This window comes from Mus caroli, unplaced genomic scaffold, assembly GCF_978045245.1.
Source record: "Mus caroli unplaced genomic scaffold, Mus_caroli_1 scaffold_17, whole genome shotgun sequence".
In the NCBI taxonomy this organism is placed as follows: domain Eukaryota; kingdom Metazoa; phylum Chordata; class Mammalia; order Rodentia; family Muridae; genus Mus; species Mus caroli.
The window spans coordinates 47,391,985-47,405,974 of record NW_028227272.1 but is presented as its reverse complement, the minus strand read 5'-3'; the positions used below and the strand labels follow the sequence as shown (position 1 = coordinate 47,405,974).

General features: G+C 43.6%; 1 protein-coding gene across 10 annotated transcripts in view; it reads left to right on the top strand.

Moving 5' to 3' along the window:
* Positions 1-716: 716 nt before the first annotated feature.
* The window catches only part of Bbx (BBX high mobility group box domain containing), a 240,517-nt gene continuing 227,243 nt past the window's right edge, over positions 717-13,990 (top strand). For 7 of the 10 annotated variants that reach the window (XM_085832399.1, XM_029470819.2, XM_021185672.3 and 4 more), the window contains exons 1-2: positions 717-841; positions 4,152-4,223. The gene's annotated coding sequence lies outside the window, so the exon portion shown is untranslated. Of the gene's footprint in view, positions 982-1,298; positions 1,381-4,151; positions 4,224-13,990 lie in introns of those variants that run through there. The other 3 variants (XM_085832400.1, XM_029470810.2, XM_029470813.2) reach the window with 2 other exon arrangements.

Here is a 13,990-nt window from a genome sequence, read left to right as displayed (position 1 = left end):
AGGTGTGTAATTTCAGCACATCTTGTGTACCCATACAGGTGATTGCCCTCTGACTTTCAAGTGCACATTTGGCTACTTTAGCATAAGGTTTATCTTTGTTTCTGTGTGTTGTATTGATTTTTTTTTCTTACTTTCTGAATTTGCTTGCTAACGAGGCAGTCACAATCTCAAAGCATTCTAGTCTTGATAAACTTATCTGGCACTATTTTGGCCTATGTGATGGCTAACCCATTGACAAAAGAAATCTAAGCTGATAAAAGCCTTTCTCGGCCACTTGTTAGCAGGCCCGGCTGTAAAATCATAACACAATGCTCGCCTCTTTCATGGGGCACCACAAGGCAGCGATCAAACCCACCCCTCCTCACTTCCATATCCAGTGGAGTTGTAGTTTATTACCATAACCCTCCCAAGTCAAAAGGACACCAGTTTCCAGCCTGGCAACTTGGTATAGAGAGGGCTTCCCTCCGGACCCCTACTCTGCTGGGCCTCTCTACCTGTCCTCGCCCACTGTCTACAGGTCCCGAACATTAGAAAATAGAAAATGTGATGATCTTTGTGTGTCTCTGTGAAATGTGTGTATGTGTGCGTGTGTTTGGGTGTAACGCGCCTCCTGTTTGGCTGCGCCGCCCGTCCGTCACGGCGCGGGCCAATGGCAGGCTGCCTTATATAAAATGAGTGTTTTCAGTCTCTCCGGGTTGCATGTACTGTATGTGGAGCAGTGTACAGTGGAGCGGAGGCAGCGCGGCTCCGCAAGCTCCTCTCCACTTTCCCATAGAGAGCCCCTGACTGGCCGCTGAGGGCGAGCCACACACACGCCCTCGCGCCGCGGCGAGCCCGCGAGGTAGGCGCCCGCCATCCGCAGCCTTCGCAGGCGCTCTCCCGCACTTTCTGTTTTCCTACTCACTTGCGAGCCGCCGGGGCTGCAGCCCGAGGACTCCGCGGCAGGAGCGGCGGCAGCGGCGGCGGCGGCGGCGGCAGCCGGTAGGGTGGACTTGAGGAAGGCGAGGGGAACCCGCGCGTCCGGAGCCCGAGCCGCCACTGGCCGGCGCCTCGCGGGCCACTTTCCCCTCAGCCAAAACTTTGGGTGGCGAGAGGTCGGGCCGAGGGTCGCGGCGGCCGCGCCGGCGGGCCCGGGCCGGGGGGCGCGCGGCGCTGCCCGGCGAGCGCGAGCTGGGGGCCGGGCTGGGGAGGAGTAGGCCAGCCGGTGCCAGGCTGCGTTTGCAGGCAGCACCTCTCGGCGCCCGGGCAGCGCCGCCCGAGGGGGCACGGAGCCGGGGCGCGGGGTTGAGCCGCCCGAGGAAAACAACAACGGAGCGGTCCCCTCACGCCGGCGGGCGGCTCGTGGCCGCCCCGGGAGCCCCAAACTTCAAGGAGGCGAAAGTACGTGGAGGAGCCCCGGGCAGGGCTCGGCTGCCGGGGGAGGTGGGGCCTGAGGAGCCCGGGGCAGGGGTGGAAGGTACGGGAAGGCTGCCCTCGGTGGGTCGGGGCTACGTTTGGTGTGTGTGCGACGGTGACCGGGACCGGCAGCCCGGTTGCTCGTTCATCTGCAGAGTTAGGATTTGGGTGTTCCGGCCCCGAGATCGGTGTCCCCCTCACCCCCCACCCCCAGCCAAATGCGCGGCGAGTGGAGAAAGTGCTGTTCTAGTGCCAGAGTAGCCTGGAGGAAGAACAGGGGAGAGGGGAAGAAGGCGAAGAAGGCGAGAGAGAGAGAGAGAGAGAGAGAGGGAGAGGAGGGGAGGGGAGGGAAAGGGGAGAGGGAGGGGAAGAGAGAGAGAGAGAGAGAGAGAGAGAGAGAGAGAGAGAGAGAGAGAGAGAGAGAGAGAGAGAGAGAGAGAGAGAGAGAAACGGGAGGGAAGAGAGGAGGGGGGAGAGGACGAGGGAGGCTGTGTCAGGATTTTGCTTGAATGTGGGATTATGTTGTGTCAATAAGTTTAAGGTGGAGAGAGCGAGGCTGGGGGTGGTGGCGGTGGAGGGGAGGAGGAAGGCCTTGGCTGGTTAAAGACTCATTTTGAAGGTAAGTTATGGCATTGCACGGTCGCGATGACAGAAAACTTGCAGATCCTTTATCCGGGGATGGGGTCGATGCCTCTAGAAAGAGCTCCCCAACCCTCGGAAGCCACGCTCGTGTTACACTGTTATTTTCTGCGATCCCGGTCGCTAGTAAATTACAGAAATCAGACTGGAGGCTTCTTTCCCTCCTCCACCTCGTCTCGCTCACTCACCCTCAGAAATGTATTGTTATTATTATTATTTTAAAATTTATTTTGGGGAGATCGCATGAAACTTAACGTAACTGAGACCGAACCCGAGTCCTGTAATTTACAAGGACCCCGAATCCAGGAATCTGGAACACGTTTATGTGTGAAATACCCGCGATCATTTCTGCTAAATGAGGAAGGTAAAACGAAACGATGCAAAAAGCTAAGACACAACATGTACGACAGAGGAGGGGGGGGGGAGAGGGAGAGACACAGAGACAAGCTATTTTTTGCTTTCCTTTCTACAGAAAGGAAAATAAAGCGTGCATTCCCCTTCCTTCCCAGTGTGTAGGGTCTAGTCAATATTTTAACTGTCTGAGGACAAATTAGCCCAGGTGGATCTTGTTGAAAAGTTTCGCGAGGTGGGGTGGAGGTGGGGGGGGGAAGGTAGCTGGAGGGGGAGGTGGGTGGAGGTGGTGGGGGATGGGGACCGAGCTAGCTCTGCCTCGGCTAATGGTCATTGGCCTGGGGCTTTGAAACCATTGCCTGTCCTGCTAATGACACGTCCAGTTCTCGTCTACCGGCCGTGGACGCCGGGCTGCTGTTCCTGGGGCTGGCTGGCGGGGACTGGGGTACTTTCCCTGCACGAGGAGGGGCGCTCTCGGCCATCCCTTGGGGCTGCCCACTCGCGGCGTGGGTTCCCCACGCGCGTCCTCTCCCCTGCGCGCCGCCGCCACCTCTGCTCGCGCGACTTTTGTAGCCAGCCTACGGCCAGGGGGCGCGGGGGGTCCCCGCAGCGGACATCTCCGGGCGGCCACCCGGCACCCGGCCCCACGCGCGCCACGCCGCGCGGTCCAACCCTGGAATGGCAGCACGGGGCCGGGCGGCGGCGGTGCCTCCCTGGGGGGCGGCAGAGGCAGCGGCGGCGGGATCTTCGCCGGGGCCCGCGGGAGGAGGAGGAGGAGGAGGAGGAACGGGAGGAGGAGAAACGGGAGAAGGAGGAGGGGAAGGAGGAGGAAGAGGAGGCGAGGGAGGCGTTTTTTCCCCCCAGACCGCCGCCAGTTCGAGCGGGCACGGGCACAGGGACACCCCACTCGTTGCTCCTACGTTCTGGAAAGGTGTTTAGAAGACTTTTACGCCCGGAGTGTAGGGTTTGCACTTCATTTTTTTCCTTCCCCCTCTTCCCCAAAGCAAGATGGACTCTATTGCCTTTCTCTTTCTCCCTCTACCTCTGCCTCTGTCTTGTCAGCCTTAAAGATCGACATTTTGTACTAAGATGCAAAGTTGATGGTGACCAGCAACAAAGCCAGGGTGGGATCCCGGGATCCCTCCCTCTCTCCTTCTCCCTCGGCGTTTCCTAGCCTCCCCCACCCCGACCTCGCCGACCTGGTGGCCTGAGCTTGCTGTCGTGGGCTGTGGAGAATTTGTTTCCCCAGGTCGACTCCGATCTCTGTCTCAGAATTGTGACCCAGCCAGGCTATTGGGAGCTGGCTGTGGCCGCCCAGGTCTGCAGCGCTGAGGGCTGCGATACCTGGACCCGCTGCTACGGTTGCTCCTCCAAGCTGCCTGGCTCCTGGGCAGAGGGAGGCACGGAGTGCCTATCGATCTTTACCGATTTGGTTACCGGTGTATTTGTCCAGGGGTGGTGATCACTTGTGCAAGTTGATGAATGATCGTGGTGTGGGCTTTGCTGTTCAGAACAGATCAACTTTCTGCTTTGTACAGACAGAGAGTAGGCAGCAAGGTTCTGGGGAGACCCAGGAATGCCAGCTGGGCTGCCCCCACCCGCTTTGAATAATCAAAGATGCTTTCCCTTACTGCCCTTGCTGCTCTTTCTTGGAGGAGGGTGGAGACAGGCAAGGGGTTGGTATGGAGCTGTGCCCTTCCCTCATTGAACTGTACTCTTGGAAAGCCTTCCCATTCTGATGATGTGCCTTTATTTGCTACCTATAGGTCACTATCGTATGACAAAGGCTTTGCTGCAGTTCATCTTCCTTCCAGTGTGCCTCCCATTTACCTTCCAGGGTAAGTATGCACACTCCTGAGAGAGGGAACTGGGTGTCTGTTGGTAGTGACAGAAGGGTCATTATTAGATTCGTAGTGGGGTTATAATACTCTACCCCGCAGTTGTCTCACTGAGTTTCTCTCACAGCCAAACTCAGGATTTTTAGTCTTTCCAGTTCACCTGCAGGTTATTGACAGCGAAAGTTAGTTGAAATGTTTGTTTCTTGTTTTACCTGCAAGTGCCACTTGAAAACTAATTATCAAATAGACATTTTAGTTGGTCGAAGTTTTATAGAGAGTTGAAGGCCTAGTAAATTCGTCAGACACTAACGTAGAAGCTTGTAATGTATGAATGGACTTAATAAAAAACCCCAAAAGCACCACAGTGGGGACTTCTCTAATTATGTGATGTGTTTTCTTCCAGATTCCCATCTTCTTTGGTACCCAAAACAGTTACTTTTGGGTTGGGGAAGGTTGTATTTAGGTAGTACAGGAAACCTTTTATTTAATGTACAAGTCTGATTAAAATTTGGTCCTAACTTCCACCAAGATTTATGCAATTGGAGACATTTGGAGCATTTTACTAGTCTGTACATAAACATCTATTCTGAGATTTATTGTTAACTGCCATTTTCAAATATACGCTTCCCAAATCTCCGAAATGGAAAAATCTGCAAAAGGTATCTGGGATAGTTAGTGTGTGCAAAGTTTGTGAGAGATAACCGTGTAGTGAAAACAGTGTTTGAGCAGCATTTAAGAGCAACATGGTGTTTGGAAACTACAGAAAACTAATTAGCAAGTCTGCCTCTTCTGTCAAGGCATATGGAACTGCCGATGGCCTAAGAAAACTAGCTGTGCTGACTTTTATAAATCAACTGTGGTGCTTTATGATAGTGCCATAGTGATTTAGACATTATGCTTCGCAAATGAAAATGAGTTGTAATTCAGTTCTCCATGAAAGAAAACTTAGGATCCTTGCCTTGTTTCCTGATTGGCTGGGTGGGATAATGTATATATTAAAATGTGTTCCTGCTAAAGGGATTAAATTTGAAGATCAGGCCTTTGTGGTAGTCCATAGCCAGTAACAAATATGCTTGAATATTACTGGGTGCTTTAGGTAATCTAAACTTTATGGGATTATTTTTTGAGTAGTATATTACACCGATCCTCACAGGTATTTCTTTCAGTCAGCGATCCTATAATGTCACATATCATGGACTAACTGGAGTGGTTTTAATAGGATTATTTTGAAGGTGAATTTATAGTATGTACCACAATATGCAGATTCAATTCAGTATTGCTGATTTTTTTAAAGTTTTTTTTTTCCCTCATTATGGGAATAGATTCAGAATACATTACTGCTTTTTAAAGAACATCCCACTTATACACAAAGCTAATTGTATACACTGTGGTGAACATTTAATGTTACTTTTCCCTCTGGAAATGTATTTGACCAATTCAGAAACTTAATATGAGAATCAATACCACAATAAAAGCAATCTGATCAACTCTTGTACTTCTTGGAGATAGCAAATGCCTCCTTCATTAAAACAGTGTTTTCAAGAACTATCTTTGAAGTCAGTCCAGTTATTGTGATAGTGTACAACTTGCACTGGGATTTTTAAAAGTCACCTTGTCATGAATTGCCACCATAGTGTGTTTACTGGATGTGAGTCTTTACTTATAAAAGAAAGAATTTAAAGAGGTTTCTGCTTCTGCATCATCAAGAGTTTCTAAATTTTTCTTATTCTGCATATCTTTATTAAATTCTGAAACTGAAGCCTTAATTTGCATTTCACATAAAATACCAGCTATTAAAAGGGTGGCTTATCTGTGTTGTTTCATGGTGCCACATCTTTGAAATACTGGGGTGGATTGAGTAAATCTCCATTATAGACTTAGGTATCTAGGAAGTTTTATAATTTTGAGACTTAATAAATCCATCTTTATCTTTGAATCTGATTAAAAAAGTGTTAGATTTATGAGTTAATGAGATAGCTTTGTTTTTAATATAGAAGGAACAATGAGCCTGAAAATAATGTTATTTGGCAGCTAAACTAATAATAAAACTACATTTTCGGTAAAAATACAAACAATTTCCAGTTATTATTTTCCTTAGTTCATAAAGATCATAGGTAACAGCCAGGTCCACATCTTTAAATGAGCCTTGATGTGATTATCAATTTTATGTTAGAAACCTTTATTTGAAGTAATGAAGGGTTCCTGGCACTACCTTACAAAAACAACAAATAACTTTTGGGGAAGTGTCACAACAGGCATGCCTATTTTTGCTGTACTAAAAGAAATGCCCACTCTCTTCTTAGTGAGTCACAAAAGTGCTGACTGTGTTTCCAGTTGTGGTAATTAAATTAGTTTAGATGCTTAATTTTGATATACTGCACCATCAGCACCGTAGAGTATCAGCGAGTAAAGTGGTAAGCAGGAACTTTGATGTCCACTTCATTTGTTAATAACTTATCACCAACGGCAGCTGTTAGGATAGACTTGTTTGGCATGGTACCTCTCCTGGGCTTGGCATCAGATGTGCCGTCTATATTTTTGAGTCACACATGCGCAAAGTTAGAGTGTGGTGTCACCCAGTATGCGTGGTTGATCATTTCAATATCTTAAAGATTGCCATTCCTTGCAATACTAGTACATTCGTGATGCATCATCTTAAAGCTGTCCAGATTTACCTAGAAAATCCTTGTTAATGGGATCCTTCTCATTTTTTTTCCTTTCAAAGAAAAAAAATATGGTAAGTATTGAAATAAGTGCCAGTTAAACAAGAGCACGCTTAGGAAGGCAACCCAGTAAGGAATTCTCTCTAACAGTGTAAGGAGAGGGTGAGAAAACGAGGGAAGGAAAGACACAACAGATGAAATTTTGACTTAGCCGCCAGAATACATAGTTAAATTATACCAGTCAGTTTGAGGGGCTAGGTAGTGAAATAACTCCATGAGGCGGTTGGATAAAAAAAACAAAGGAAAGCCATTAAGAGTGAGAAAACCCAAAATAATTGCAAAATGTTAGTTAAATAATTCTATGAGTAGTTAAGCACAGATCGCAGAAAGGGTTTATGACAGAAACACTTAGAATGGAATAACTAAGATTTTAAATCATGACAGAAGGATGGAGATATGTATGTGTATATATATATATATATATATATATATATATGAATGAAGATAAAAATAGTTAAAGCAGCTATATTTCTTAATAATTTTTGACTGAGCATTGCATTACAGTTTTACTTTGCAAACAGCATCCTAGTACTAAGCAGGTTTCCCGAGACAGTATATGGGACCCTCTTGGTATTTTATGTCTCTATAGAATCTTTTTATACTTTGCATTTGTTCTAAGCTATTTTATTAAACAAAGGCGGTGAGTATTATTCTCTAAGCTGACTTTACGACTTATTGTTTGAAAATACCAATCTTGAGTGCATGCTAAAAATGGAGGCACCATTACTAGATATTCTGATTTGGTGAGGCCCAGAAATTTAGATTTTAATCAGTACAGAAGGTGATTTTGCAGTAGGTGGGAAGGACTTTGAGAAACTCTGGCGTAATGGACTGAGGGCTAAAGACCGAACAGGAGTTACCTCTGAAACTGTTGACTGCTGAAGTCTGTTCCAGCTTCTCCAGACTTAGGCCATGTCTCAGTGTGTGCTCAGTGCAAGACTGACAGAGCCCTCATCACTGTAAATATCCCTGTGTTAGTGTGTGTGGGACAAGGAACAGAGGGTTTGCACACAAAGCCTTAGGCTCTACTGTGCTGTCTGTGTAGCAGACGAGTTGAGGGACTTTGAGCTTGTCTCCCCATAACTTTAAAGTTTTGAAACTTCTGTTACTGTGCGTGCACAATGTCATAACTATGCAACAGTGTGAAAACCACACAGTAACGTCAGGAATAGTTCTTAGGTGTACTCAGCACTCAGTTTGTAGTGTCTGTGTCTTATTGGACAAGTAATTAGGGAAGGAAATAATAATAATAATAATAAACAGCCAGGAAAACCAAAAAGCTAAGGCATGCTATAGTGGTTTGGATCTGTGGAAAGGTTGTCTAAAAAAGACAGAGCCTGTTGTTTGAGTTACAGCTCTGTGGTAGAGTGCTATACGTATAAAGCCCGGGCTTCAGTCCACACCCCCTGACTATCAAAAGCATAGCATAGGACAAGAGGACAAGAAAAATGACTTTCTATGTCAGGGTGCTTAGTTGAGAGCATTGCACATTGTTCTTTTCCGATAACTTTTTTTTTTTTTTTGCATACTGGGGTGCCTTAGAATTTAGTGGTTCTCAACTTGTGGGGGTCACAAATCAAATATCTGGTTCATTACAGGAGCAAAATTACAGTTATGAAGTAGCAATTAAAAAAATTTTCTGTTTGGGGTCATGACAAAGAAGAACTGTACTAAAGAGTCACAGCATTAGAAGGGTTGAGAACCACTGCCTTAGATCGTATGCTCTAAAACTTTCATTAAGACACATGACTGAACCCGGCGTTGGTGGCACATGCCTTTAATCCCAGCACTCGGGAGGCAGAGGCAGGTGGATTTCTGAGTTCGAGGCCAGCCTGGTCTACAGAGTGAGTTCCAGGACAGCCAGGGCTACACAGAGGAATGCTGTCTCAAAAAACCACAAAAAAAAAAAAAAAAAAAATGACACATGACTGATGCTTACATACGGGCATTATGAATCCCTTCAGTGATAGACATGAGTAATCTTTTGCATAGCCTCAGACCTAGTTTATATAGAAGTTCTCTGTGATTAAAACCACTGCTTTCCTTATCAAGGCAATGTATCAGAATGACATAATAAAGCTCTTAAATCTGCTCGTGGACACACATGTAAAATTACTTATCAACTGTAACCCTTTATTCTAAATAATTACTCAGGGCATTCTTCAGAAGCTGTTGAAGTTACCTCTCTGTCAAGATACATTTTAGTGCGTAATAAGTTACATGGCAGAGCATAAAAAGAAAGGACAAGCTAAGGAGAAGATGAGTGGGACATACATGAACCAAATCCCTGAAAAGTTTACTGTAAAACCCAAAAGCTAGGGGTAGCAAAACAGGAGCTCACATGCAAAGAAAGTATAGGAGTTAGGTACCAAGGGTCTCAGCCGTGTCACTTGGTGTTTACATGGTGTTCTGCACACAGACATTCATTTTTGTCTTGTCTCAGTAATCATTTAATTGATGTGAGTAAATTAAACTAAGTAACTTTTGTGTTTTCTAAGTTTTAGAATTAGCAATGCCAGAAACTCCTTCCCTCTTTATGAATTCTAATTTGTTAGTTTTTAATTGTCCAATAAATTAGTAAGCTTTGTATAGTTTGGAACTCTCTTTGTACTTTCATGTGTCTTGGATATAGATTCAGATTATTGCAAAAGTAAAGATTTTTTCTCTCTCTCTCAAGACATTGGTATCAATAGTCATTTGGCACCAAAACTGAACCCCGTCAGAGGGTCATTATTTGCTCTATTGTAATGTAGCTAGGGATTTTTTTCCCGTAATATATGTTGTTTGTAGCATTTTACTGTATTAAAAAAGCCCACGAAAACCCTACAAAAGAATGAATCTTGACTTATGTGTAGAGGTATGGGTTTTAAATAAGGAAGGGGATCCTATAGAATTAACTTCTTTAGTCCATGGACCGAATGTTTGGCCACAGGGGACATTTTTTTGCTGACTTTAATATGTGACCATCCACCTGTTGGACTTGCCTTCACTGCAAGCTTCTCTGTGGCTTATGTTTCTTCATGTAAGGGAGCAAGGAAGAAGGGGGTGTAAAGCCAGGTCAGCCCAAGTATTGACCTTAACGCCTGTCCCCCTCAGCTGAGCAGAGGGAATGGCCTCGGGAATAGGAAGGGCTTAGTTCATGCTTAGATGACTTTCGTATGTCACATTTTGTTATAGTTTTTAATTTTACTAAACAAACACAACTTTTAGAAGCACCACAGCACTTTTTAGACTTTTGAACACAAGGCAGGCTAACTTCACAATGTTTTACTGTAATTGGGGGTTTCAGGAAATGGTTATATTTCTTTCATTATTTTGTCACTTCCCTGTGCTTCTTCCCATCATTCTCCCCACCCCACCCCAAAGATAGAGTATTTCCTGAAAATTTATTTTATCCTTGGAGTGTTTTGGGCTTGTTTTATAGAGATTCTCAATTCCTTTTTAAATTTAGGAGATGTTAAGACTATGCCTGTTACTTTTAAATTCCAATATAAGCACTATGGGCAAATGAAAGCTTGCCGTGAAGATGGTATCTGACTGTATATTACCTTCTAGAAATAAAATAACACCTTGTCAGGCTTATCATTATGCTAAAATGTTCAGTCAGTTGTCATGGACAGACACTGGAAGTTGTACCCTAAAGAATTGTTGTTTTGCTAATGCTTTCATTATTTATAGGGCTGTTCTCCTCCATGTAGGAGAGCTGCAGACTGAGGACTCAGGCAGTTTTATTAGTCATGTGTTGATTACTGTCATATTAATAAGTTCTGAGTGTTACTCTCCACCCTGACTTCTTATTTAAGGACGTATTGTTTTATAGTCATGACTGGTCTTGAACTCAATCCTGCCTCTTACCAATTGCTGGGGTTATAAGACTACATTACTATGCCTGGCTGTATCTTTTATTTTTATTTTTATTATTACTATTTTGGTGTGCCTTCCAAAACTCACTGAAGTGTAGTTCTGTGATTGATTATAAATGAAGTGTAGTGGTGCTCAAAACAAAACGAAGAAGTAAATCCGTCAAATTTTGATTATCTACTAAGTTGTGGTAATTTAATTTTTCCCCTTTTGTTTCTTCATTCTCTTTTTCTTTGGCTTACTCTGTATCTTCTGCTCCTTCTTTTATCTCCCTTCCCTCTCTTCTTCTTCTCTCCCTTCCTCCCTTTCCAATCTCCCCATGAGCCTGTACACTGTAAAATTTTAAAATGAGAATCTAGAGGTAAATCTTATTTTTTAAACTTTTATTTGATTTTAACAATTTATAGGTCTCAAGTCGTTTTAGTATTTAATGCCGCTCATATAATGAAATTGTTCGTGAGTTCAAAACTTGCAAAGGTTCCTATATGTGTCAGTTAGGACAGTGTTCCGAGGAGCCTTCAGCCGGGCTGTGTGAAATAAAAGACACCTGTTGTTTTGATGGAGTAGATGGAGCTAAACTCCGTATTCTTTCCATCCTTTGAAATGATAGGATGGCTGGTAGTTTGATTATACCCACTGGAAAGCTGGGTGTGTTTTGTAGAATGGTTTCCTGGGTTGTACGTTTTACACTGGGAGGAAAAGAGAAAGCTAACTTAGACTGAGCGCCTTCTTTGCTACACAGTTTTACTAGTTTATTTTCTATAATAACTTTCAGATGAGAAATGCCTCTGTTTTAATGACAAGGAAACCAAGTCTCAGGATAAGTAATTTGTTTGAGGTCATACAGCTAGACAGGGATTTTGCAAGGTGTAGACTGCCAGTGTGCAGTACCGTAGCCTCCTGGGACTTTGTCTGTATTTACCTGCTGTTAGGGCCACATTCCAAGAAGCCAGATATGAAAAGGTTTGGAGAAAATTCCACCAAGAAGTCCACAGATTTTCTTTCTCTCAAAAGAGAAGCCTTCATTCTGAAATGATGGGACTCGATTCTTTATCACTTTCAAAGGAATTATGTGAGAAAGGTTCCCGGCGGGGCCTAATGTAAACTTTAATGCATGAGGTTACTGTGAAAGGCAAAACCAGCCCCAAGCTTAGTTTGCTAACTAGTCAGCTTCCTTTTTTCTTGCGGTGTCTCATATTGAAATGCCCATAGCCATTCTTGTTTGTAATGTTTGTAATTTCTATCACACATCAGTAGAGATATTTTCCTTTATGAGCAGTTGACTTTTCTCATGTTTGTGTTCTGCAGTTCTTTAATATCCAATTAATGAGTATATTTTGCTAGAAAAATTTGACAGTATCACATGGGGAGGACTATAAAGTAGTTTCCTGACATTTACTTTGAAAGAAAATTCAATATTAGTGGAAAAATTACCGAGTATATTTTATTTCTGGGCATTCGTATCTGAGTACCAGTTGGTCAAACATGAATTATGTGTAGAGTTAGAAGTTTCAAATCATTAGTTTTGAAAATGGGTCGAGATATGTGTCTCCCTTTATTTTACCTAGGAAACTTGCTTCTATTGTGATAAGTAGACTATAGTCTATAAGATAAAAGTTTGCATAGGAACATGCTTGTGTGTAAAAATATAAAGTAACATTTTTGTTACTAAGATCCAGGGTCATATGAAATCAGTCTTTTTTTTTTTCTTTTTTAAAAGAGTTATCTTTATTTTATGTGCATGAATTTCTGTCTGCACTGCGTGAGTCCATTCAGTGCCAGAGGAGGCCAGAAGAGGGTGTCAGATCCCTTGGGACTGGAGTTACAGACATTCTGAGCTGCCATGTGGGTGGTGAGCTACACTCCAGTCCTCTGCAAGAGCACAAAGTGCTTGCTTTTACTATGGAACCCCACAATTGTTTTCTTTTGAGACTGTTTTTTGTTTGTTTGTTTGTTTGTTTTTTGTTTTTGTCTATTTCTCAAGCACTGGGGTTAAAAGCCTGTGCCACCACTGCTCAGCTAGGTTGTGTGTGCCAGTTACCTTGTTTTGTTGGTCATTTTTGTTATTTTGTCTCTATTTTCCTTTGAACCTGAGGATCTTACCCAGGGCATCGAGCTTGGTGGGTAAGCACGTTACCACTGAGCTGAGTCCCTACTCCTTAGGTTTTTTTTTTTTTTTTTTTTTTTTTTAACATCTGAAAATTCAGCACTCAGCTTAGTTCAATTATAAAAGATTGCAAGTTTGTCTTTTTCTTCTCAGAATGGCTCTCCTTTCCCCCTTATTCAGGAAACTCGTGAATAACATATTTTAGTAAGGTAGCAGTTGTGGAGAGTCTATGGCCGAATCTTGCTTTACTTGTATTGGTCAAATGATCCTGTGCCGAAGGTGCTGGTTTTCTGTTTATTGTTTTACCACCCCCTCCACCCCCACTGCTTTCAGACTTTTCTCCTTCAAGTAGCTTGTAACTTGAGTTAATTTATGATAATTGACACACTTCTTTCTTCTTTATATCTTAAGTTATAGTCAAACAACAGTATTTTCCAAATAAAGAAATTTGACCATATGCTGATGAGATTTAACTAGTTAAAAGCTCTTGTCTGTCAACATTTATGGATCAAGTGCCTAGTGTGTGTTGGTTGAGCTGGACTTGGGAGATATAAAATAAATACAAAATAATCGTTGCCATCAAAGTAAACATGGAGCCAGAAGACGTAAATATTAACCATATACATTAATACACACTAATTGTTCTAATAGACCGGGTATACAATAGTCCTCAGAAGGAACTGGTGCAAACCAGATCCATTCTAGCACAGGAGTGGAACAGACTTTCTTCCTGTGACACTTGTCTTTGTCCTGATTGTCCTTAATTATAAAACTAACTTGTCTGAGCATTGGGGTCTACTTTGAAAAACCAACCTTATGATTTGGTGGTGGCATATGTCTAATCCTAGCATTTGTGAGACAGAGACTTTGTGGAGGATGATGGCAAAGTCCAGGCCACTCAAGCCTGGAAAATGACTCCAAGCCAGTCAGGGCTAAATAGTGAGACACCTTTTCAAAAACCAAACCAAACCGCACTACAAACACCACCCCAAATTCATCACAGATCAAACCGAATTAAAAAAACAAACCACAAGTTCATAATGTTAACTTTTCTATGTTATTTAAATATCAGTGTG